The sequence below is a fragment of the Rattus norvegicus genome, chromosome 18, assembly GCF_021556685.1.
Source record: "Rattus norvegicus strain SHRSP/BbbUtx chromosome 18, alternate assembly SHRSP_T2T, whole genome shotgun sequence".
In the NCBI taxonomy this organism is placed as follows: Eukaryota; Metazoa; Chordata; class Mammalia; order Rodentia; family Muridae; genus Rattus; species Rattus norvegicus.
Genome location: NC_141551.1, coordinates 2,606,883 through 2,630,916, shown reverse-complemented (window position 1 = coordinate 2,630,916; position 24,034 = coordinate 2,606,883). Strand labels below are relative to the sequence as shown.

The window sequence follows — 24,034 nt, the reverse complement described above, 5'->3', positions numbered from 1 at the left end:
CCTAGTGTGACACAGAAACCAATAATGGATTTTGACTCTCACACAGTTGACTCCACAGTCCAACTACTGCAGGTGTTCAGAGCCAACGTTAGAATAAAATAAATATTAGCCCTCCTAATAAACACATATTTCTGAAGTGTGCCTTTGGGAATGAAAAGAAGGAAATTGATATTTCCCACATACGTGTGCCGTAATGGTTTTTATAGAGAGGAACTGTTTCATAACTAAGTTGCTGAAGGCACAAATTATCCTGAGAGCTATTCTTCTTCCCTTTAAATGAAAGCAGACACCAGAACCATGTTTTCACAATAAACAAATCCCAAGTCTTGGGTGTTGATTACTAGAAAGTTTCCAGTTTTGTCCTTTACCCAAATAAGTTGTTAATTAAGATAGACAAAAACCAGGAAGTATGGCCATTTACACACTTAATTTCCTCACTCTGAGCTGCCTGAGTCATTTCCTGCAGGAATCCTGCAGCTGGTAACAAAATCACCAGCTCGGGTCGCTGGTGATGCTCCAAGCTCTGCTTACAACTCAGGTGGTTTTTTTCCGACTTGGAAGGAGCCAGATCAACCTCAGAAATAAATCTAAACATGGCCAAGAATGCTGCCTCCATTGCTCTGACAGGCAGGTCTGTCCAGTGGGAGGAACTGTGGACAAAGAAACCCAACTTCCAGGTTTGGCTCAGCTGGTTGTGTGACCTTACATTTCACCTCCTGTGCCCTGATCTCTTTATGTACATGACAGCAAGAGCACTCTAATTCTACCCCCAAGTTTATTTGTTTGAAGAGGGAACAAATTCAAAACGTAGCTATTTTTGTACAAATTCCTGATTCCAACAAGCCATAAGTATGGGTGGAGCCTTTGACATCCCAAGGACAGAGAGCTTCACTGAATTCCATGTCGCCAAACCAGTGTGCTGCACATGAAAGGGCTAAGTGATACATCAACGAAACTGATATTGTTTGCAATGTTACACTGGTTTGAGTAATTGTTTCTTACGAGTGATGTGTGTATAAGCTTTCTCCCCATTGCTACATTGCCTGTTCCCTTGGAAAATAGAAACTAATAAGTTAATCATAGTTTTTACAAAAGCAAAAGAGTCAAAGGTGTACAGTCCATCTGAATTTGGCATGGGTGGGTGGAGAATGAAGCTAGAATATCATCCCCCAATTCACATGTTGAAATCACCAGTGGGAGGGTCCTGGGAGGTGGGGCATTTGGGAGGTGCCTGGGTCATGAGAGAGAGACCTTAAGGCACACCCTTTTGTCTCTCGCCCACATATGGCACTATAATCTCTCATTGGTCTGCAATATCACCCAGATCTAGAACCTTTTTTCTTGCTCAAATAAAATGTCATATTTAACTTACCTCATCTTTTCTTTTAATGTAAATCCTATTTAAGAGTTTAATTTGTCTAGTTTGGCAATCAGAAGGGATAAAGCAGATGCCATGTTTCTTGGATTAGTGTTGGACATCCTGAGTTTGGGATTAGTCAGTAAACTCGAATCACTAAGTTTAAAGAAAAATCAAAACATTTATTAAAGTGGGAACCCATTAATGTGCTCCATGCTGTCCCCGACAACTTTCTCTTTAGATAATCACCAAGTTGGTGAGCTTCTGAGTAGAAAATGTAAATATTGCAAATATTGTATTTAGACCCATAATTAACTCAGATATTTTTAACATTTCATGAATCACACAGGTATGTGCAGTTTTGTGTGACCCATCATAAGATTCAAGTGTTTCTCCAAAAGTCTAGTAGGACAGAATTCAACTGTTTTTTGTTTTATTTTGTTTTCTGTTTTGTTTTTGTTTTTGTTTATGGCACAGTAGCTAGGACAGAGGGTTTCCGTGTTTGGAAACCTCCAAGTAGCCCAGAATCATGGAATTGTCTTTATTTTGGTTAGTGAACATTGTCCTACATTGCTACTACAATGATACAATTCAACCCTTCAAAGGATTTTCAAATGGCATTGGGTTTATAGTGTACCTTGCAATTAGAGGTGTTTTTCTACTGAAAGGGAATTAGGAATTAGGGATTCTCTTTTTCAGATTGAAGTAAATAGAATAAATGTTTGTGTGTTTAATGTTCTTTCCATATATTATTCTTATACTTGTGCCTCCTGTCTTGGGTCTGCTAACAAATTCCAATAGAAAATAATTGATATTATAAACTAATAAATATATTGTACATATAATATAAATTCATACAGCATTAATTATGCTTAATTTGTATGTGTGTGCATGCTGATACTAATTTTATAATGTGGCTGAAGTCCTTGTAAACACTTTTCTGCTAGATTTAGAATTAATGCCAGAATTCTGTAGTGCTCTACAGTAAGTGTGGTGGGGACTTTTCTGTAAGGAGTACCATTATTTCCAGAAACTTCTTTACTTAAATATTGAGATCCAGATAACCTTCCTCAACTTTAAATGGAATGATAAATAGATGATTTTGAATGCAGCATCAGAAATGTGTTTTCCAAGCCAAAATATTTTGGCATATTGATAATGCCTTTCTGTCGGTTACTGGAGAAGGGGCAAACAGAGCAGAATATAGTGGAAGAGCAGCTCCAGTCCCCGCTCCCAAGAGCATCAGCTTGGAGACAGTTTCTTAGGACAAACAAAAAATGCTTTCTAAACCAAAAGGTGACAACTGGAGAGTGTGCTGGCTGGAATGTCTATGAATTAACACAAAAGTACTGCAGCTTCCATGTTCCTTGAAGTGTTTGTTCTGTATCCTCAGAAGGTCCCGGGCTTCTGGGTCCTGCTTATTTGTCCAGAACACATTGATGTTCCAGTCTTCCTGGCTCACTTCATCATAGCGTTTCCTGCCACCAGTTTCCAAGCAGGCACTGCACTCAAATGATTGTCCCGACTGACTCTGCATTTGAGAAATTGAAAACAAGATATTAGAGTTCCTGGCACATACATCATCGATGCCTGGAGTGGTCCAAGGAATAATAATGGTGAGGATACGCTTATTGAAAAATGATAAGCATCTTCGCTAGGTGCTTACTATAGGCATAGTACTGAAAACTGTTCACACATCGTGTAATCTCCAAATAATCATACGAATTAGGTAATATTATTCCCATTTCACAGATAATAAAACCAAAATACGGGAGGTTACATTACCTACTCAAGGAGACCAGTTAATGACAGGCCTGGAATTCAGACCTCAAGCCTTTGTGCTTTTTGTTTATTGTAAGCTCTTGCAAGAGTGCCTGTTGTTGATATAATCATGCCTGCAATTCAATTATGATAAGAGATGAATTAACACCAATTATCAGCCCACAGAAACAGGATGAGTAGATGTATTAAGGGAAATAAAGAATCCTGTGTGACTACTTCCACCTCCCAGAGAAACTGTTCTCAGTTGTGTTTCCAGTTTCAGAGGATTTTTTCCTAAGAAATATTAAATCAAGAAGTTGGTAATAAAAAATTGACTTGGACTAATTTCATTCTCATCCCAGGCATCTCACATCTTTGAATCCTCTTTGATTTATTATTTAATACCTATTTTTTATTTTCATTTGACACAATGCTTTCACACATACTTATGCCAAATTATGTGACAATTTTTGCATATGAAGAATAATCAATCAGACCAAGGTGACTGGCTTCTCCATCACCTCATCATCCCTCAGAATCTTCTAGACTATTATATGAAATATACAATTAATTGTCAAGTCTCAACTCCAAGTCTAGAATCTAAAACACTTCTGTGTCAATTCAGCCCCTGGGTCCTCTGATAGCCCTGCCAACTGGTCACCCCAGCACTCATGCCCTGTGTGTCCAAGAGTCACTTTGAAAGAATCTAGAGAAGCACACAGGATTCAGCCATTCAGCAGATTGAGAAACTTTCCCAGCACCAGCCCCCCACTCTCACCTTACTTCCTCCCTCTGGAGGATGGACTCTTCGAGGTCTGATCTACAGCTTTATCCCCCCTTCTTACTGCACTAGCAGAGTAAGAACATATTGCTGATTGAATAATACACAACTACGAAGGATAGGTTGAACCCCCTGGGCCGTCTGTTGCAACACTAGTTTTGTTTTACAGGGAAGCTTGGGCTGTCATAGTTTGATGTGTCTCATTCCACTCCTTTCCTGATGTAAGAAGCCTTAGCGTCTTGGTAGCTTGATACGGCAGAGTTTCCAGGACTGACCAGGTTCCAGAGTGTGTACACATCGTCTCCTACATGCTTCGGGGAAATGGAGTCTGGCACAGAAGAGAAAGTGAGTTACTAATTGGATTTACGGCCGTTACTCCCAGAGCAGCCCTCTGCCCTCAGTAATCTTGATAGCAGCTCAGATAGAATCTCACTCTGCAAAAGATGCAGAAAAAGCTGGCACATCTCCTACTCACCCAATAAAAAGTCAGATTGTTATTAAAGTGTCCTTGAAGCTACTGTGATTTACATTCATGTTAATGGCTCTCTTTGTAGCCCTGTCCCTTTCATGGGGGCTGCCCTCCTTTTACTATTGGTCACATTTAAAGTAAATACTCCACCATCTCCAGCTGTCTAGCTCTCCTTTCCTGCTCTGACCTGCCACTCAGATACTTCGCGCTGAGACGCTCACAGACCCGAGGATGCCCAGCACATTATCTGTGTAACAAAGAGATGAAGTAGCTCAGGTTTCACCAGTAGAAGAATGTTGATATGTATGTGGAGTAAGATGTAATATACAGAAACCATGAACTAGACAGACATAAAGTAATATGTGGAGAAGTTCACATGTGTAACAAATGCTGCATGTGTATAGTTAGCTAAATGACTAATGTTCTCCAGCATGATACCTGTGTAAACCAATGCTTTATATATTTACGAAGATAAATACATGCCCCGGGCCATACACTCAACACTTACCTCTGGGTATGAAAAAAAAAAACATAAAGGTAGAAGATGAGAGAGAAAAGTTATAAGCAAAACAAGAGGTAGCCTTGCAAGGAGCAATAAACTCAGGTTGAAGCTACAATGTGTGCCTTGCTTTTGAGAGGGAGCAATCAAATGACAATGTGAATTAAGGCAGAGTCAAAGGTGCTCTCCTTTCTATGTGGTATGAACACAACTCTGCTCTGGGACCTTGGACAAGTTATTTCACATCTCTGAACTTCAACTTCCTTACTGGTTAAAAATAAATATCAGGGAATGACACGGGAAATAAGAGATAGAATGACCTACCCCCACAGTGTTAGAAAGTGTCTACAGTTTGTAAGATTCAAGCGCAGTCAAGTCTGAGGCCTGGACATCAACCGGCACAGAATCAGAAAGCTATTTTAGCCATCCGAGGAAAATGGAATCAGTATTCAGCCCAAGCAAAGAACACAAATTTCTAAATTAATTACCACCAAGATGATCAAAAACAAACACTTATGTCTGTTTCATGATGCTTGCCTGTTACCTGTTCATGTGTGTGACAGATATATTTGCCCAAAGTGCCCACCACTGGTCAGTTACTAGCACCAACCTAACTAAACAGCTGCTGCCTCCCACCTGAGGAAGGGTGTTTCGAATATTAAGCCAATCAGTGCTCCTAAGATTCGAGGTCTGAAGTCTAAGACATAATAGAAGTCATCATCATCACTTCTCAGTTGTTGACCCCCAGATACCTGAATTCTTGCACTTGTCCCAAGCCTTTTTAAAACAGTCTGTAGTGGGCTGGAGGGGAGAGCAGTGTGTGTCCATCAGTGTTCTCCAGGGGAAGTAACAAGCTGTGAGAACCTGAGAGGAAATTATTTCCCACATAGTGAACAATCTTGGGCTTTCACTGTAAACACAAAGCACCCAGAAAACAAGCAAAGAAACCACTGACCTCGGGGACAGAAGCAGCCACTGTCCTTGTTCTCTTGGACAGATGAGATTCAGTTGGTTATGGGTGCAGCATGCATGGAGGTGTCAGGTACCCTTCCAGGAAGGAGTGGAATAATCAGGAATCTCCCATAGGGCTCGGGACTCTTTCCTGACCAAAGTGTCATTTGTTTAAAGTAGTTCAAAGAATTGTCCCTAGCCTTATGGACAAGTATAATCTGGTGGGTATAGGGAATTCTCTTAGGTTCAGGTTGAGCTTTCAGTCAAATAAATAGCTTTGTGAAAACTAAGATCATGGAGAAAGGACTCAAACACAGTTATATTGTCTTCCCCTTTCTTTACCAGGGTGACAAAGTCCCAAAACTCCAATAAAGCACACAGGAGTAGTCCACAGCCATGTTGTATTTTCTACACTCTTAATGCCCCAGTAGGAGACTTTCCATGACTGGCTTGGCCAGTTTATCCTGTGATTTAGGAGAAAACCTTTGGTTCTTCATCTTGCATGGGTAAGGTCCCCAGGAACTCTGAGGCATGCCACCAACTTATTCCACCTCCTCCCCCCAAAGCATTGACTTCCCCATGTCCGGCAGAGAATTCAGACTCCAAAGTCTTTTTGCAACTGCAAAGAAAATTTGCAGTTCTCTAGCTTTTAATAAAAATGAGGTCAAGTACACTGTCCTGATAATGTCACTCCAGCCAGCCAGTCCTCTCCAGGTGGAAAGAAAAAGCAATCTGGAAACGTTTCTTCTTTCAGTTCAAGTCCTCCTGTCAGAGACCCCAGTGTTCCTTTGCAAACGTTAGCGGACTATAGGATCTGTTTCTTTCAGAGTCTGTCACTGAGACCGGGACAGGATAGTGTGGAAGTGAACGAAGCCAGCATTTGTTGTGTGCCTGTGAACCAAGTAGGAAAGAGAAGATATTTGGTTGAAAGAGAGGGAAGGAAGCTGGACCGTAAGCAGCCCAAGATAAAACTAAATGAGATCAGTTTTATCTGCTAACTTCCTTCCAAACCACCAGGTGTTCAATGAATTCAGAACCTGGGGAAGGGGAGAGATGAGGTCATGTAACAGTCACTCTTGGTCAAGAGATATAATATTATAGAGATAGTAGATAATTTCAACATGCTGAAATGAACAGATATAGCCCCTAAAGAATCCACAACCAAAATTTGTGAAACCTCTATAGTATGGGTTTACGGACCTCACTGGCGAGAGGGAGGAGCAATCAGAGATACTGCTCACTTAGGTTGTCAGGTATTTTATACGCCAGGAAACTCATGAGATAGACACAACATGGGATTCCACAATGGAAGGGCTTTGAAGACCACTAAGTAATTTTTGAGCACTTACTGTATCCTAGTCACAGTGGAAGGCTTCAGAGACATCTAAGATTCAGTGCCTGGTCTAAAATGAGCTCATATTCTGGTGGGAAATGAATTTAAAAATAAAATGCCAAGTATTTACGGTTATCGGTGTCTATGTAGAGGCAGAGAGATAGGGCCCTCCTTGGCTGGAGTCCATAGGAGGTCTACTAAATCCAACTTTAACTTTTAGAATGAAGAGTTCTTACTTTCTAAATCAAGCACTCTACTACCTGTCACCATGAGCTATAATTAATACCATTGAGAGCTTAGAGATGTTTGTGGATCTTTATGAGTACATGGAACATGTGAAGAAGATTGCAGAGAACTTGGGAATCGATAGCAAATTTGTGTTTGAAAGGAGTGGCTAAGAGTCAGCATTCTTGCATAAGGTGAGCCAGTCTCAGGAGCCTTTACCAGATATGAAGAGCTACTGAGAACTTTGGCCTGGAATCACAGGCAACTTTTGTCCCCAGCTCACTGACTAAAACTGAGCACATAGTCCCACACATCACAAGGATGCCAGGAAGTACAGTCCCCTACAAACCGGAAATGGAGAAAATATTATAGTAGCAAACAGTATCATACAAGGGAAACAACAGGAGAATATGCATACAATCTGTTATGGTTACTCTTGATTGTTAATTTTATTGGCTTGAGAGTTGCCAGATTAGTAAAGCACACCTCTCCCCCACTGCCACCTCTGTGGGGGATTTTCCATAGAGGACTCAGTAGCCCTGAATGTGGGAAGCACCATTTCATTAGTGCCCGGATGACAGCAAAGCTGGGAGGGGAACCAGCAATGGTTTTAGTTGGTACAGTGACTGATGCACAAGCTTGAGAACCAGAGTTCAGATCCCATGCACTCAAGTAAAAGCCAAGTAAGCAGGCACACATCTATAAACCCTATCTATAGTGGAGGGTATAGAATCAGGTAGATCCTTGGAATGGATTGGCAAGCAAGCCTACCCCACCAGTAAGCTGCAGATTCAGAGACACTGCCGAGAAAGATAAGAGGGTGAGATGGTTCTGTGGGTAAGCACCCGCTGCATAAGCATAAAATCTGCACAAATTCCCAGCACACCATGGCCACACAGGCCTACAACCAACATTATCAAGGAGAGAAACAGGAGAATCATTAGGGCCTAGCTCCACATTGGTCAAGAAACCTTATCTCAAAGCAATGTGGTAGAGAAGGGTGGACCAAGACACAGGGCATCCTCCTCTAACCTCCACATGCACAGGCATATACATTTGTGCATAGACCACACACTCATTACACATACATAAGCACACAGGCACATACATGTGCAAGTGTGCCTGAATACACAAGTGTACTCATGCCATACACACAAAGGGAAGAAGGAAAGAAGACAGTGCAGTGCCAACAGTGCAGACTATCCATCTACCCTACTGTCTCTCTGTCTCCTTCCTGACAACATGATGTCATTGTGTGAGTTGTTTCTCTTTGCCATACTCTCCCTCAACCTCCCAGATATTGCAAACAAGGTAAGCCCTTTCTCACTGGAACGTTCTGTTGGGGATTCTGCCAGTGTGGTGACTAAGACAAAATTCACTGGGTGCAGAAAGCATATGACAGAAGACTGCATTATCCCAAGTAGAATGTGGTGGGTGTGGTTATGTCATAAGTTGAAATAATTACCAAAGTTAACTGATTTTCTTTTTCAAGCATCTGATGACAGTGATATTAAACTGTCTGAAGGTCTCCTCCTGAACAGGATTCACTAAGGTTAATAGCTTCATTCTCTTTGTCTAAAGAAAGTTTCTAATCTGAAAGTGAAATAAGTTTTAAAAAGAGACTGAGTCAAAATGTCAAGCTGCGTATATATGAAAGTATGTATCCCTTTTACAAAATCATGTGTTGAATTATTAGTCTCAGGATAATCTTCCTAAAACTGTTTGAATTGGGTTTTGTGAGTTGCATAAGCAATTGTCACTAGGTTAGTAGTTTAAAAGAACAGGGAGCTGGAGAGATGGCTCAGTGGTTAACAGCACCGACTGCTCTTTCAGAGGTCCTGAGTTCAAATCCCAGCAACCACATGGTGGCTCACAACCATCTGTAATGGGATCTGATGCCCTCTTCTGGTGTGTCTGAAGACAGCTACAGTGTACTCACATACAAAATAAATAAATAAATCTTTAAAAAAAAAGAAAGAAAGAAAGAACAGGTCTTGAAGATGTTCTGGAGTTCAAAAGTCTGAAATCAAGGTGTCAATGGTGGTTTGAATGAAGTATCCCCCATAAGTCTTGAGCATTTGAATATTTGGTTAGTGGAACTGTTTGGGAAGAATTAGGAGGTTTGGTCTCACTGGAGGAAGTAGACTACTGTAGGAGAGCTTTGCAGTTTCAGAAAACTCACCCTACCCAGTGTGCTCTCTGCCTCCTACTGGAGCTGTATGTTCTCAGCTGTTCGTGCACTGTGCCTTCAAAAATCACGACTCTAATCCCCTAGGCCACAAGCCCAGTTAAATGCTTTCTTTTATAATTTGCCGTGGTCATGGTGCTTTACTGTAGCAATATAAAATAACATTCATGCCTGAGATGGTTCTAGTTTAAGTTATCGTTCAGCTGTATGCATAGTCTATACTCCATAATACTCCTCATCTTCAAATTAAATTGATTTTTCCTCTGCCTAGCCCTCTTTTATGCTAGGGATCAAACCTAGGGCTTTATGCAAGCAAGGCAAGTGACTTATCAATGAGCTACAACCCCCACTAATTACATTAAATTAATTACATTAAACTGAATAATTGGTTTTTAAATGTGTTTATTATGAGAATGCTTTTCAGGGCTATAGAACTATGATTAGAATGCTCAATTTAACATAGTAATAATTCTGAAAATGATAAGAAATAATTCTGCTCTTTCCTCAATATTCCAAGATGCACCATAATAATATTATCCTTGCAGGGATAATGAATATAATCCTGGGTCATAAAGCTTACTGTATGAGAGCTCAGAACAGTTAATTTCTTATGGCTTTTGGTAGTATTTGATACCACTGTTCTAGCTGCTTGATTCTGTGCCATAGATCACAAATTTGAATCATTTGAGAGAAACAAAACAAATTTTAGATTTTGGTATATATTTAAAATGTATAGGGAATGTAAAATGTGTATTTCTTTTGTTAAACAGTCTGGTTATATTAAGGGAAAATTGTTGCTTATTGCAATCTATATGTCACAAATATGGCTCCGTTTTTATTCCTTACTAGATTTTGCTTGAATACAAATTAGGTACTCGTTTTTTCCTGAAGAGTTGGTAATACAACTGACACATATATTGATTTACCTTCAAAGTCCTAGAGTGACAACCCTCCCCAAACTGATAAAGATGAACACCAACTTTAAAGTCAATAGTTGTGTTAAACAGTGTAGTGAGTTGAATGGTGGTATTTTGAAAATGTCTATGTGAGCCTGTTAGCTTATCCTTGTGAATGTAATTGAGAATCGTGAGATGAGATCATTCTGAAAGATCCAGGTGAGTCCCAGGAGACATGGTGGCAGAAACGACTAAGAGCTCCTATCCTGAGCAGGAAGCAGAGAACGCGCTGGGAATGAAGGTCATTTTGTACCTAGAACCCTTCTCATACAATTTTTTTCTGTCTTTGTAGCTTACCCTTTTTCCAAAATATCATAACAATTGGGGTCTTCCAAAAGACAATCTTTCAGTCTAGCTTCTTCCACTTGGAAGAATGCGTCTGGGGACCTGCCACTGTTCTGTGAGCCACAATTCCTTGTTTTCATTGTGGAGTATTTCAGTTATATAAGAATGGACCACCATTTGCTTCATCCACTGAAAGGCTTTTGTTTTGTTTTCAATCTTTGGGGTTTACAAATATTTCAGGTATAACTATTCTTGCACAGGGCAGTCTTATGTGTCTGAAAACGTTTTCATTTCTTGAATTGAACGATCTAAATGTGTCTTTTAGTGAATTGTTTCACTTTGTTAAAATTATTTAAAGTAGTTCATGATATTTTCTTATACACATTTTAGTTTCTGTTGGGACAGTAGTGATGTCTCTTTTTCATTTATTTTAGAAATGCCTGTCTTCTCTCACTTTCATTTTTATTTTGGTCAGTTTAGCTGAAGGTTTTCATTTTTCCCTTAAATGAGGAAGAAAAGGGAGGGAGAAGGGAAAGGAAAGAGAAGAGAGAGGTGAGAAGAGGAGGAAAGAAGAGAGGAAGAGAAAAGGGGTAGAGAAAATGGGATAAGAGAGGAAGGGAAGGCAAGGGAGGGGAGAAGAGGGAGGCGGGAGAGGGAGAGGAGAAGGAAAGAGACAATGTTCTGTCAGTTTCTCCTCTAGTCTCCTTATACATATTTTGGGTTTGATTTGTTTTTCCTTTTGTAGAAGTTTATTAAAGTGAAAATTCTTATATTTTCCCATAATGTATGCCTTCCTGTCCTATTTTCAACCTGTTTATGTCTTTGAGCCTAAGATGAGTCTCCTATAGTTACCATAGTGTCAAATATTGCTTTACATCTATTTTTTTTCAACCACTGACTCACCTTTTTTTCTGCCGTTCTAATCCCACTATTGAACTATTCTTGATTTCTGTTGTTTACCTTCTGAATTACTACTTGGTGCATTTTTATAACTTCTATTTCACTGTAGATATCTATCCAATACTCTAGTTATACTTTAATTTTCTAGTTCTTTGAGCATAGACATAGCACTTCCTTTAAAGGCTCTGCTTTTTTAAATCCAATGTTTGACACTAAAGGATAGTCTCTAATCACTGTCCCTCTTAAGAAGGTCCATTCTTCCATTTCTCTGAAGACATCAGACTATTATGGTGGTGGTGGTGGTTGATGATGATGATGATGATGTCCGAACTGGCAAGAACTAGAAACTTTAGATTACATAATAACTCCAGAGTCTGGTTGTTTTACCCTGAAGTAAGGTACTATTATTGTTACAGTTGCTGTTGTTCGTTCATTATTTTTGCAATTTACCTTGATTAACCTGTGAATATAGTTTCTCTGGAGTTTTTAACTACTAGTGTCTCTATATTCTTGGTGGTGGTGATTTTAAGTCTGGCTCCCCAGTCACCCCTGTGTCTGTGTCATGGAGCTGGTAATGGGAGAGAGAGAGTTTGCTCAACCATCATGAGTCAGTCACGAAATCTTCCATCCTGCCACTGGATCTGCACATAGAAAAAAGAAAACTGAAAATCAGGGCTGTTTTCAGATGTGGCTAGCCATTACTCATCATAGATCCATTGTGTATCTTCTAAGTAGATGCATGGGCTTGAGGTCCGTCAGCATTCTGTCTAATTTGGACATCTCTTGTCTTGTTTTGAATTTGTGTAGACAGCCAAGACTATATTTGTCTTTACCACCATTACACCCTTCAGCTGGAACCAAGGACAGATTCCTTGCCTGCCTTCAAAATAGTCTCTTCCCTCACTGCTAGATACACAGATCAGAACTCTAGGGTCCCCTGTTCTTTCCTTTGTTTTTTGACCAATGTTAGTAGTTTTTCAAATATAAAGTATCTCCCATGCTCATATGCCTTTAGTCAATTTCTAATGTGTGGAATGGCTTTTGGGTTTGTTTTCCTTTTTCCATGCCTTTTAAGGAGGGAACTTGTCATGGGCCCACTTATCCACAGTCAGAAATGTGCCACTAGCTTACTTTTGAGAGACATAGAAAGGACCCAAAGCCCTAAGTTCTTAATGTCATCATTGTAAGTTTTTCTATTTTCAGTATTATACATCAACTGTATATAATGGAAAACATCATGGACAGCATTATTTTAAGCCCTGCTTTTCTTTAAAAAGTTATTTTATGTATCCATTTTGACACCTTGGCATAACTCACGGAATGCCATCATGCTCACATTCCATGGATGGCAGCGAGCTTTAAAAGTCCACAAACACATGATCCTTCCAGGTCTGTGTGTCAGTTTGGAAACCAACTTCATTCTTTTCAGGGTGCATGTGGTGCTCCTCCCAAACTTTATGAAATAAATATTTCTGACACCATTTTGTGGCTTCTTACAGATTCAGCAGAAATAATGTCTTGCAGATTGTGAATAAATTCTAATATTCAGAACATATTCTTGACAGGCCTTAAAACCCTTCTGCTTACTGAGCTACTGAGTGGTCACAATCATTACAAAGCCACTTTACAGTATGTAACTGTGATTCATGTTGCTCTGGGTCTAGACTTCTATTCTGCATATGGACTTGTATATTATATTCCACCTTTCCCATACATTCTGTCATCTACTTATCTAGATCTTTCTAAATCTATTTCTGTATATGCAAAGCAAATTGAAATCATTTACAGTGGTAATCGGTACTTTATGATAACCTTAGAGATAACTAGATATGGACTAGATTATTCCAAATCTGTTACGATCATCGGAGTACAACCATTAACACTTCAGCTTTTTAAGACATACTAAGCTTGTCACGTTCAAAAACAAATGCTTTAGACCAAAAAGTACCATAGTACCAGAATTCCATATTTCCTAAAAATTCAGGAAAAGGTGTATTTCCATTCACGTTTATTATTGAACATACTAAGGTCATTGTGCCTTGCTTTCTCCTTTCAACCCTGTTACGATATAAATCAAGTTGATTTGGTGTGACCTAATGGTAGCACACAATAAGGCACCAGGAAAAAAGTGTTTTAGGAAAACCAAAAAGAAACATAAAGAGGTAACAGTTTTTCTCTAAATCCACATGTGGTGATAAATGTATCAATACTACCTGTGGGTTTTACAGAAAATGTTTAAAAGTTCTTTATAAAAGCCATGGTTTAGTCTCTAACATATTTCATTAGGAACAGCTGTTTAATATTAACCAGAATAAATCCTCACTGTATTTTAAAGCATTGGTTTCCCCAAATCAGCACATTGTAGGCTTCACTGAGGGTTTTAAAAAATCAATTACACAGACAAATGGATAGAAGGTATGACTTGTGGGCAGCTCCCTATGCAACTGAAGTATTGACCATGTATCTGAGAGTCTGTCCATGACACAATTGCCACAGGAGCCAAGAGCATGGATGGAAAATGAGGGTGTAGTCATAAGGGAACAGTCTCGGTGACCTACATCCCAGCACCAGGCTCATTGGAAGACAGGGCTAGGTGCCAGGCGCACATCACGGCCAAACACAGGAGCCCAACATGGCAGACGGAAAACTGAGTAAAGAAACTGGGTGTACTTCAACATTGAAGAGGAAAAATTACAAGGGGAGTTGAAATCAGTACTAGGTGTTGGCCATTCAGGTTATGACCCCAAGTCTTGCCTCTGTTCAGGCTTTCCACCCACAGAGACCCTTTGACTTCAGGAAGGTCCCATCCAAGTTCCAGGCAGAGAATCTCAGGAGATTTAATATTGTTCCATAAGATGAGTGCTAGCTCTGGAGAAGCAACAGTGATTAGAACTTCAGGAAATATTGGTCCCTTACAAGAAGGGAAGCATCTATGGGTGCGTTCTTCAATTCCTGGTTGTTTCTCCTTTTTGTTTCCTGAGCACACAGCAGTCAACCCATGTCAAAGGGGTGACAATCATTGGGGACAGTGAAATGTCAATGCAGTAAGATAGAAGACACTGGCATGTGTAAGATCAGTGTCTTCCTGAGAGCCATTTTGCTTTGTTAAAAAAAAAAAAAAAAGCAAGCTCTCATCTACAATATGGGGTCTCCTGCTCAATGCAGCAAACACATTCCTATCACACATAGTCATTATGGAGAAGACAGCACATCTGTGGTTTTCAAATAATCTAGAAGGTGAAAGTAAAAGTTGAGAGTAGAGTTAGAGTTGGAGATTTAAAGTCAGCATCAGAAATCATGTCTAAGAAGTGTAACTGCTGGAAAGGCAAGTTAGCTCAGGAATTAAAAACACCCTCACTCTAAGCACATTCAAGTCTGGCCAATGGCCTGTGAAGGGTGTTGAAGAAAGATTCTGTGCACCAATCAAGAAATTCCAAAGACTTCTTTCAACTTTAATTACATTTTTAAGCTTTTATACCTGGGAAAGGCACTACTGATGTCTATTAGTCATTTGATCCAAAAATGAGGCAGATACCCAAAGATTTGTCTGGACTTCAAGAGCAAAACCTATGGAATATTGGTTGATGGTGTAGTTCAAGGTAAAATGATCGAATAGCATGTCTGATGTCCTGGCTTTGATTTATAGCATTTTATTTATTTATAGATAGATAGATAGATAGATAGATAGATAGATAGATAGATAGATAGATAGATATAGGTAGGTAAGTAGGTAGATAAGAGATAATATTTGGAAGAAAACAGATTTTGTTCTGAGTTTTTTCACTTTGTGCTGATTTGTTGCCAAAGGTTGTATCTGCAGTGAGGTGAGGCTGGATCAAGACAGTGCTTTGCTCTGAATGACTCAACTTGTTTCTCATTGTGGACTTCCCATGTGGTGTCTCTTCTGCAGCCCCAGAATTGCTGTGCTCTGCCCTGAAGAGCCTGCCAGCCTTGCTTGAGGATGCTCTATGAGCAAGTGTTCCACACATTGTGGCCCAGGCGCCACACATGACAATATGTCAGCAGCAACATTTTCCTGGCCATGTTCTGTCTTCCTTCTGGAATTCCACTGTAGATGAGTTAGCATTCACTTTGACTTCTGAGGTGTGACCCAGAAAACTGGTCATGAATTCATCTTGTTGACTGACTACACATACTCACAGCTCACGTCATTTATTAAGAACAGCAATGGGAAGGGAGATCCTTATAGAAACTCTCACACAACTGAAAACACACTGGGATACGTAAGACAAGCCACTGCTATGGTGACGTTTGTTTCTAACACTTTTTAGCTCCTGTGTCAGGACAGACAAGATTGTCCCTATTTCAGAGAAAAAGAGCTACAGCAGCTCAGCTGGGGTACACATGGTTCTTACTGGCACAATGATAGTGTAGCTCTACTGAGCTAAAATGCTTCCACTCTCCCTCAGCAGAAGCCCCTGGAAGCTTGTTTAGCTCCATATGGTGATGGACATACCAGTAATAATCACAGTGGTATCAGCAACACATGAATATCTTCCTGTAGCACAAATGTGTGACATAAATTAGAAGTTAAAGGGAGCCTGGGGAGGGGATGGGGAAATGTCTGAGTAGGTAAAGTACTTGCTATGCAGACTTCAAGACCCAAGTTTCAAGACCCAGACACTATGTAAAAATCCAGGTTTGTTACCGAGGGTCCAGCGCTAGAGGATCACTGGGACTTGCTGGCCAGCTGGTCTAGCCTAATTGGTGAGTCCCAGGTTCTTTGAGAAACCCTGTGCCCCAACCACCACCACCACCACCCACACACACATATGCTCACATGCACAAATGCACACTCAAAGCAGGGAGGAGACTAGGGATATGCCTCAGTAATAGAGTGATGAGCTGAATACTTGTCTAGCATGGCCAAGGTCCAAAGTTCAATCTCCATAGGAAAGAAGGGAAGTGGGGGATGAGAGGAGGTGGGAAGGGGAAAAGAAAAAGAGGGGGAGAATGAAAGATAGAGAATATAGGGCTTTACTATCTGAAAGGTCAGGTTTGACAGCCAAATAAATGGCATGTGCTCTTTCCAACTTCCAGAGCCCTTGGGATTTGGAAAGAACCACACCTAGCCACCAAGAACCTATCTGCTGCACTGGAGGATGCAGTCTAGGAAGATCTCATGGAAATGACATCTTAGCCAGACTTTGAAACTCTAGTTAAGGTTAGTACACCACAGAAATACGATTTCCATGGGTGAAGGAAATATGAGAGGAAGAGACATGGCATAGTGGCTGCATTTCAGTTTAGCACCCTGCTCCATGTGGTGTGAATGAAGAGCCCAATGAGGACTGCATGCTTAAGTCCCATGTCCCAGGAAGCTCTCCAGTCCCAGGTAAACCGGGACAGTTGGTCACCTGGGGACTCCTGATCCACTTCCTTTGTTTGTGGGGAAATCTCTGCTAGCAGAACTAGGAGCTGTGGTCTAGGTTTGTGTTGCCCAGTATTTATCAAGTATCTTAGCTGTACCAAGCTGAGGGCTGGAGTGTGCATCTTTGTAGAGGGGTTAACAGCCTAGGTGCAGCACCCATATTGATTATGTATCTCTGGAGTTAGACTCAGAGCCAAGAGATGAGCACCACAAAGAATTCAAAGATAGAATGCAGAAGGAAATCAGTTTGTCTCTTTTTCTCTATAAACAGTTTACTCAAAATTAAATAAAAAAATAAAAACTAGGAAGACTTTTGCTTGAATGGCACCTGTATGGATCAATTGAGGGGTTGTTTTAATAATGACTGTTATTTGAGTAATAATGGGTCTAGGAGATCAGCAACCCCACATCCACAAACACTGCTCTGAGTCAGAGCCGTACGCTTGTGAACACACGGAGATGTGGTGTCCTGCAGACTTGGCCTTGATGTTGTGATCATTTGGAATTAGACTCACAGTATGAGGCAATGTGCTCAGAGCATGTCACACACAAAAATGTAAAGCTGGATTTAATATAGAAAATGATAAAAAGCCAAATCCAGATAACGTTTCCTCCAGAAGAAGCAAGCGGGCCCGGACAACTTGGCTGACACCTCTTCTTAGCCATAAGGATTAGATTAATTGCCACCAAGTGGTCTTGTCCTCTGCTAATAGGACATTGCATGATGTGTTTCCTGTCTTTGGTTTCCCAGAAGACAGAATAAGAACTGTCCCTACACTCTGTCCAAGCCACTGAAAATCCAGGCACACAGGCTCGGGCCAACTCAAGTATGGACGTGACAGAGCCTAGCCAAACACCTCCCTAATCCTGATGGCATCAGGGATGTGTTGATAGGAGCTGTTTTAATTCCAATGGTTACCAAGCCATACATACTCTTTACGTGACACAACCCAGAACTGACAAATGTGGGTGTGTCGGCCTTGAAAGATTTTCGTAGCTTTCAGAAATAATTATAACCACAACCTCTGGTAACGTAAGTAAGAAGTGGAAGGCAACACAAGATACAGCAACAGTACGGCCTGCACAAGATCTCTCCACACACCAGCCTCGCTACAAGCTGCTGACGGCTAACCACCATACCCACTGCTTTGCTGTGGCCAGGAAGAAACTTCCAAAAGCATCTTTTTGTTTTATGTATTTTTGCTTGAGTTTTAGGAAGCGATTGCTATTTTTATGTATTCTCGTTTGCTTTCTGTTGCTGTGATGAAACACACTGACTTTGGCCGGGAATGGGTTAATTCAGCTTACAGGTTACAGTCCATCACTGGGGAAGTCAGGGCAGGAACTCAAGCAGGACCTTGAAGGCAAGCCAGCCTGCTATTCTCTGCAGCATTACCTCTGATCAGGAATGTACCACTGAGGAAGGATGCCTGTGGCAAGCTTGTAGGTTCATGCTTTCCTATATGGGCCAGGACCACCTGCTCGGAATATGGTACTCTTCACAGTGGGCTGCGCCCTGCTGTACCTATTAATGACCAAGACAGTCCCTCACAGACATGGCCACAGAACAACCTGACAAAGACAGTTACTCGAGGCAGACTCCTTTTCTTGCCTTATTTTTTTAATATAATGTATGAGCACTCTGCTTCATGTATATCCACGTGCTGGAAGAGGGCATCAGATCCTATTACCCATGGTTGTGAGCCATGATGTGATTGCTGGGAGTTGAACTCAGGGCCTCTGGAAGGGCAACTAGTGTTCTGAGCCATCTCACCAGCTCCAAAGACTCCTCTTTTAATGTAATGAAGAAAACAATAGTCTTCCCCCACTTGAAGTCATGGAAAGTAACAGGCTTGGATGTTTGCATTTAGAACGTCTGATGGGGGAAGACATTCTCCAAGCAGGCAATAATATGTACGTCTGTTCAGCAGCTCTTGGTAGTCATTTACACCGTCTTTACTCTGGTTTGACTCCTGACTCATATACTGGGCTCTCATCCTAAACTGGCTATTTTTATTGTTGTTATTTCCCATAGTTTGGGGATATTCCACTACCTTGCGGTGTTCTTTTTGAGAACTCTGTTTTTATCTAATTCCCAAACTCATCTGCAGGTAATCTGTCTCTGTCCTCTGAATGCCTTTACGATTCTTTTTCCTTTAAGACATTTACTGACCTCTCTCTCTCTCTCTCTGTGTGTGTGCAGCTCTGTCTGGTCTTGAACTCATGCTAGTCCTTCTGCCCCAACTTCTGAAATGCCAGGATTGAGGCATGGATTACCATACTCAGAAGAAAGTCCTTTTGGATAAGGTGACTTTAGGACAGATACCTAAAGAAAATGAGGACAGCTGTCCTATAAACACCTGATAGAAAAGCGTTAAGGTGACATAGATCGGAAGCAGGGGCCCTGAGGGCAGCGCATGCCTGGTTAAGTCACACCAGGATGTTAGCCAGTGTGGCTGCAGGGGCAGGAAGGTAGTAGGACAGGATGGTCTATTGGACAGTCAGGAGGCCACAGTGGGGCAGCCACAGGAGGGTCTAATGACTATCTCTGCTTCTCTGCAAACTGCTTGCTGTGAGTAAACAGGCATGGAAGCAATCAGACCAATCACAAGCTCCTGAGGTGAGAAGGAGGGGGCTTTGAAGTCCTAGGGATGGGATCACTGCACAGCTTTGGTTATGAGTCACATTTAAATGTCACAGTCATGACTTCTGACTACTAAAAATGTTTGTTATCATAATCTGTGGGAAAGGAATATTTTTCCCACTAAGAATACTATCATTTAGATCCCCAATTTTTCTTTTCTTTTCTTTATTGAAAAATAATTTTTCATACAGCATATTCTGATCACGGTTCCCTCCCTCATTGCTTCCCAGATCCTCCCCACCTCTCCACCCATCCAACTCTTTGTTGTTTAGAAAACAAACAGACCAGTTAAACAAACCAGAACGCCCAGTTTCTTAACATGCACACGTCCTGAGTAGGGATAAGTTCACAAGTCCTTCCATTTGGGCTGCTGTGTTTTCAGTTTGGATTTTGTTTCTGTTTCATTTTGTCTTGTCTGTTTTCCAGAAAAGGAATGTTATCATACGTTACACACAATTGCTTGCAGATTGTCTCTGTTAACAACCATATGCAAGCCCCTTCTACTCACCTGGCAGAAAGAACTCCACTGCATTCTCATTGGTGGCAAATCAGGCTGTGTCATGGGACAAGTACCTCTCACCAAGCTTTGGTTGTTGAACTTTGTGGTTTGTTTTATGTTGGTGCTGCTACTGTAGAATATAATTCTTTAATATGTTTCTAGCTCCCATTCCTAGAAATCTGTCTAATGAAGAAGAGGAGAAGAGGAAGAGGAGGAGGAAGAAAAGAGAGGAAAATGAAAAAAGAACTGGTGAAAAAAAAAAGAAACCAGCAACAACAATGGAAACTTTAAATGTTAATATATCTACTAGCAAAGGTCTAAAATGACTCATATTTCTGTCTGAAGAAAATCTGAAAAGGATTTGAACAGAGTTGGCAGATCAGCAACCTTGCCCACTGTAAGCTCATGCCTGTGGTTGGGATTATAAAATCTAAGAGAAAGAGGATAAGCATGCCTGTTATGGGTATTCAATTCAACAAAACATACATGTTACTAAATATTTAAAAGATAAATGAAGCCTACACAAGTACCTGGAGAAAAGGAGACTTAGAAAATTATGAAAATGACTGTGGATCTACCTGCTGTATTTATAATGCACTGCACTACTGGAAAATACTATTCAGAATTTTAAATGGTAGATCAAAGGGTATAGCTTAACCTGTTCGTGGTCCTGAATTTAAACCCCTGCACTGCTAAATAAACAAATAAGTGCTAAAATTTATACAGTCGCATGACTACAAGTACACAAAGCCTTTGCTTCAATACAAACAAGCACAAAAAGTATTTTCTTGGGGGACGAATTGTGATGGGGTTGTGGGGATTGGTTGGTTGGATTTTTTGTTTTATTTTTGGTTTTTGGTTTTTTAGTTTGTTTGGTTTTGGTTTTGGTTGTTTTTGAGATAGGATCTCTCTACAAATTGTTGACTGTCCTGTAACTCACTCTGTAGACCAGGCTGGCCTCCTACCCACTGACAGTGCCACCATGCCTGTCAGGGGTTATATATATATATATATATATATATATATATATATATATATATATATATATATATATATATATTTAGCTAAATACAACTTCTTTTTTTTAATTTAGAGAATACTTTATTAGTTTTTGTAATCAAACCCACGTATATAAGACCTTACATATTTAATACAGTGTGTTACCCCTGTACAAATGGAAAAAACTTAAGTTCAACATTTCTAGACCAATATGGCTGTTAATTTCTGTACAGTGCCAACTCAACACAGTAAACGGGGATACTTTTTTCGAAAGTTGACAGCACAGGTAAAGTTTCAAAAAATTCAAATTATATATCTGTATATATATATTTATATTTATATAAAAAGACCAATAATAGCAGTGTGTTATGCATCAACAGCAGCAACAGCTTTTCCAGGTTCTGCAGTCATCTGAACAAAACTGTAGAGACATCCAGCACACTCCATTAAAAAAAAAAAAAAGTAAAAAAACAAAACCCGAGAAAACAGCACAGTTCTGTTACTCTTGTGATACCTGGCACCATTTTTTTTTAAATTAGCTTCTCAATCATCATCTGGAAAGAAAACATTCTGAGCAACATCATTAAAAACAGCTCTGATAAAGCACGGTCACTACTACATATCATAAAGCAGGTACAAGCTATTTTACATCCACAGAGGTATGATACAGTACTGTCCTACATCTATAATACTAGAGGATACAATTTAAAAGGCATTATTTGAGACTTGATTCTACTTTTCCAGCAGAGGGCCCAAAGGATGGTGTGACACAGCTTTGTAAAGAAACATACTCTAGACAGGATTTCCTTTCACTAGTGGCACACTTCTAAGGATTCATTCTCTCCATGAATGTCAGCTAAAACCGTTATTAAAAAAATGAAATATCCCTAGAACAAAACCGTATAACCACCAGATTCACATGAAGATGACCTAGTGGAGACAAGCTGGACCTCACCTTACCAACAAGCTATCAAATCTGTTATGTTTAAACAGTGAGACCTCCAAGGAAGGAGATGCCAAGTAGTGCTTCAAAGCTTCGAACCACAATCAAACACAGCATCCTTTTCAACAGAAGCAGAAGCTCATCTGAATATGCTCATGGATGCTGACATCAACATTTAATCATCTCCTCACTCATCCAGGAAGAGGGGGAGATCAGTAACTACTGTACTTTATTGTGTTCAACCAAATCACCATGTTACAAAAATAGCAAGCTGCCATAATAAAAAATAAGGCTCCTCTATCCAGCACCAGATAGCATCATTTTACTTTCAAGCCTAGAAATTGCACACTTGTATATAAACCAATCGAAGATGAGGATTGAGAGTTCATCTTGGTGGATTTTTCCTTTGATGAATATGAAGTGTCCTTCCTTATCTTTTTTGATGACTTTTAATTGAAAATTGATTTTATTTGATATTAGAATGGCTACTCCAGCTTGCTTCTTCTGACCATTTGCTTGGAAAGTTGTTTTCCAGCCTTTCACTCTGAGGTAGTGTCTGTCTTTGTCTCTGAGGTGTGTTTCCTGTAGGCAGCAGAATGCAGGGTCCTCATTGCGTATCCAGTTTGTTAATCTATGTCTTTTTATTGGGGAGTTGAGGCCATTGATGTTGAGAGATATTAAGGAATAGTGATGATTGCTTCCTGTTATATTCATATTTGGATGTGAGGTTATGTTTCTGTGCTTTCATTCTCTTTGTTTTGTTGCCAAGACGATTAGTTTCTTGCTTCTTCTAGGGTATAGCTTGCCTCCTTATGTTGGGCTTTACCCTTTATTATCCTTTGTAGTGCTGGATTTGTAGAAAGATATTGTGTAAATTTGGTTTTGTCATGAAATATCTTGGTTTCTCCATCTATGTTAATTGAGAGTTTTGCAGGATACAGTAACCTTGGGCTGGCATTTGTGTTCTCTTAGGGAACATCTGTCCAGGATCTTCTGGCCTTCATAGTTTCTGGCGAGAAGTCTGGTGTGATTCTGATAGGTCTGCCTTTATATGTTACTTGACCTTTTTCCCTTATTGCTTTTAATATTCTTTCTTTATTTTGTGCGTTTGGTGTTTTGACAATTATGTGACGGGAGGTGTTTCTTTTCTGGTCCAATCTATTTGGAGTTCTGTAGGCTTCTTGTATGCCTATGGGTATCTCTTTTTTTAGGTTAGGGAAGTTTTCTTCTATGATTTTGTTGAAGATATTTACTGGTCCTTTGAGCTGGGAGTCTTCACTCTCTTCTATACCTATTATCCTTAGGTTTGATCTTCTCATTGAGTCCTGGATTTCCTGTATGTTTTGGACCAGTAGCTTTTTCCGTTTTACATTATCTTTGACAGTTGAGTCAATGATTTCTATGGAATCTTCTGCTCCCGAGATTCTCTCTTCCATCTCTTGTATTCTGTTGGTGAAGCTTGTATCTACAGCTCCTTGTCTTTTCTTTTAATTTTCTATGTCCAGGGTTGTTTCCATGTGTTCTTTCTTGATTGCTTCTATTTCCATTTTTAATTCCTTCAACTGTTTGATTGTGTTTTCCTGGAATTCTTTCAGGGATTTTTGCGATTCCTCTCTGTAGGCTTCTACTTGTTCTCTAAGGGAGTTCTTTATGTCTTTCTTGAAGTCCTCCAGCATCATGATCAAATATGATTTTGAAACTAGATCTTGCTTTTCTGGTGTGTTTGGATATTCCGTGTTTGCTTTGGTGGGAGAATTGGGCTCCGATGATGCCATGTAGTCTTGGTTTCTGTTGCTTGGGTTCCTGTGCTTGCCTCTCGCCATCAGATTATCTCTAGTGTTACTTTGTTCTG

The 24,034-nt window shown here is 40.2% G+C and overlaps 1 long non-coding RNA gene across 5 annotated transcripts in view; it reads right to left on the bottom strand.

The window, feature by feature from the left end:
• Nucleotides 1-1,521: 1,521 nt before the first annotated feature.
• Nucleotides 1,522-24,034, bottom strand: part of LOC147999647 (uncharacterized) — an 88,753-nt gene continuing 66,240 nt past the window's right edge. Inside the window, exons 2-6 of one of the 5 annotated variants that reach the window (XR_015642760.1) lie at nucleotides 20,250-20,419; nucleotides 12,156-12,346; nucleotides 3,897-4,227; nucleotides 3,143-3,252; nucleotides 2,384-2,888 (exon numbers count right to left, since the gene is read on the bottom strand). This is a non-coding gene — a long non-coding RNA (uncharacterized LOC147999647). Of the gene's footprint in view, nucleotides 2,889-3,142; nucleotides 3,253-3,896; nucleotides 4,228-11,708; nucleotides 12,347-20,249; nucleotides 20,424-24,034 lie in introns of all 5 variants that reach the window. The other 4 variants (XR_015642759.1, XR_015642758.1, XR_015642762.1 and 1 more) reach the window with 4 other exon arrangements.